The sequence below is a fragment of the Apium graveolens genome, chromosome 2 (genome assembly GCF_009905375.1).
Source record: "Apium graveolens cultivar Ventura chromosome 2, ASM990537v1, whole genome shotgun sequence".
In the NCBI taxonomy this organism is placed as follows: domain Eukaryota; kingdom Viridiplantae; phylum Streptophyta; class Magnoliopsida; order Apiales; family Apiaceae; genus Apium; species Apium graveolens.
The window spans coordinates 263,891,579-263,894,635 of NC_133648.1; the positions used below are offsets into that span (position 1 = coordinate 263,891,579).

Consider the following 3,057-nt stretch of genomic DNA (forward strand, 5'->3'; position numbering starts at 1 on the left):
GGATGGGAGATCAGGCAGAAAATCTTAAGGCTTTGATGGACTATTCTCAGCCTAAGATCAATGAAATTCAGTCAAGCATCATCAGGCCAACCATCAGGGCTAACACTTTTGAGATCAAGTCAAGCACGATTCAGATGATACTGAACTCAGTTCAGTTTGGGAGTTCTCCTACTAAAGACCCCAACATGCACATCAGGGATTTCATCGAGATCTGTGACATGTTCAAGTTTAATGATGTGACTGAAGATGCTATCAAGCTACGACTCTTCCCATTCTCTCTGAGGGACAAAGCTAAGTGATGGTTACATTATCTACCAACAGGGTCTATCACCACTTGGGAAGATCTTGCTCAAAAGTTTCTCACTAAATTCTTCCCTATGGTGAAGACTGCTGCAATCAGGAATGCTCTTACTCTGTTTGCTCAACAAACTGGAGAATCTCTGTGTGAGGCTTGGGATCGATATAAGGAGATGCTAAGGAAGTGCCCACACCATGGCATGCCTGATTGGATGATTATTAACTGTTTCTACAATAGATTCGGTGCTACTTCTAGACCCATGTTCGATGCAGCATCAGGAGGAGCTTTCTGGGCTAAGAGCTACGATGAAACTTATGAATTGATTAAACTGATGGCTGCTAATGAGTACCAGAATCCTTCCCAGAGACTAACTCATGGAAAAGTAGCAGGAATTCTGGAGTTAGATGCAGCAACTTTTATAGCTGCCCAACTTAAGGCTTTGACGATGATGGTGGACACTTTGGCTAATCATGGGGTTAATCAAATCGCTAGTGTCTGTGAGCTTTATGTTGGTGCCCATGAGACTGATCAGTGCGTAATTTCTAGTGAATCAGCTCATTTCGTGAGCAACTTTCAGTGCTCGCAGTAGCCTATGCCAGCCACTTATCATCCCAACAACCGTAATCATCCTAATTTCAGTTGGAGCAATGTTCAAAATGCGGTTCAATAGCTTTATCAGCAGTATCCAGCTAAGCACTACAACCCTCCTGGTTTTCAGCAACCGCCATATGAACCAAGTCAGCAAGTTCAGCTACAACAAGCTAATGAAAAGTCTGAATTAGAGGAGTTGAAGCTTATGTGCAAGAGTCAAGTAGTTTCTATCAAGACCTTGGAAAATCAGATTGGGCAAATTGCCAATACCTTGCTAAATCATCATCCTGGTACACTACCTAGTGACACTGAAGTGCCAGGAAGGAAAGAAGCTAAGGAGCAGGTAAAGGAAATCACTTTGAGGTCTGGAAAGGTTGCGAATCCCGAATAAACTCAAGCATTGACTAAAGAAGTTGGGGCTGAGAAATAAGTAGAGCAGCAGGAAGTAGAAGTGGAACCAATGAAGACTACTGTTGAGCACACTCCTCCTGAGGGTAATACAGGGGAGAAACAGATCTATCATCCACCATATTTTCCTAAGCGGCTGCAGAAGAAAAAGCTGGACAAGCAATTTGAGATGTTTCTGGAGGTGTTCAAGAAACTTCATATCAATATACCTTTCGCTGAGGCTCTTGAGTAGATGCCTAGTTATGCAAAGTTTATGAAAGGTATTCTCTCTCAGAAAGTGAAGCTAGATGATTTAGAGATAGTCGCTCTCACGGAGGAATGCAGTGATGTATTGCAACAGAAGTTGCCTCCAAAGCTTAAAGATCCAGGAAGCTTCACTATTCTGTGTACTATTGGAAAAGTGTCTTTCGACAGATGCTTATGTGACTTGGGAGCTAGCATCAATGTAATGCCTTTGTCAATCTTCAAGAAGTTGGACTTACCTGATCCAAAACTAACTTACATGACTTTGCAATTGGCTGACCGTTCTATTACATATCCACGAGGAATTGTGGAGGATGTCTTGGTCAAGGTTGATAAACTCATCTTCCCTGCTGATTTCGTCATTCTTGATTTTGAGGAGGATAAGAAGATTCCCTTAATCTTGGGAAGACCTTTCTTGGCGATCGGCCGAACCTTGATAGATATGTAGAAGGGTGAGCTGACAATGCGGGTGCTGGATCAAGATATGACTTTTAATGTTTTCAATGTTATGAAATTTCCTACGGAAAATAAGGAGTGCTTAAAGTTGGAGTTGGTCGATTCCGTAGTTACTTCAGAACTTGATCAATTGCTAAGGTCCGATGCCTTAGAAAAAGCCTTATTAGGAAATTCAGATAGTGAAGATGACGAAGGTGAAGAACAATTACAATATTTGAATGCTTCTCCCTGGAAGAGGAAGATTGATATGCCTTTTGAATCTCTTGGAATGGAGGAATTGAACAAAGCTCCTAAACGCCTCAAGTCATCTATTGAGGAAGCTCCCACTCTTGAGCTTAAGCCTTTACCTGAGCATTTGAGATATGAATTTTTAGGTGATGCATCTACTTTGCCTGTTTTTATTGCATCTGACCTTTCAGGTAGTGACGAGGAAAAGCTCTTGAGGCTTCTAAGAGAGTTCAAATCGGCAATTGGTTGGACTATAGCAGATATCAAGGGAACCAGCCTTTCTTATTTCATGCATAGAATTCTGCTAGAGGAAGGTAGCAAGCCTACGGTTGAGTAGCAAAGAAGACTTAATCTGATCATTAAGGAAGTAGTGAAGAAGGAAATTCTTAAGTGGCTAGATGCACGGATCATCTATCCTATTTCTGACAGTTCATGGGTAAGCCCGGTTCAATGTGTGCCAAAGAAAGGTGGAATTACTGTGGTAGCAAATGAGAAGAATGAGCTTATTTCTACAAGAACAGTCACGGGGTGGAGAGTTTGCATGGACTACAGGAAGGTGAACAATGCCACTAGGAAGGATCACTTCCCTTTGCCCTTCATTGGCCAGATGCTTGATAGATTGGCTGGTCATGAGTACTATTATCTTATGGATGGCTATTCGGGTTATAATCAGATTTGTATCACTCTAGAAGATCAGGAGAATACTACCTTCACTTGTCCATTTGGTACTTTCGCCTTCAGACGAGTTTCTTTTGATCTGTGTGGTGCACCAGCCATATTTTAGAGATGTATGATGGCCATCTTTTCCGATATGATTGGCCAGAATGTGGAGG

At 42.0% G+C, this 3,057-nt stretch overlaps 1 non-coding gene across 1 annotated transcript; it reads right to left on the reverse strand.

Moving 5' to 3' along the window:
• Positions 1 to 392: 392 nt before the first annotated feature.
• Positions 393 to 499, reverse strand: LOC141710048 (small nucleolar RNA R71). The gene has a single exon (XR_012570589.1). It is a non-coding gene; the product is annotated as a small nucleolar RNA R71 (small nucleolar RNA).
• Between the last annotated feature and the right edge of the window lie 2,558 nt (positions 500 to 3,057).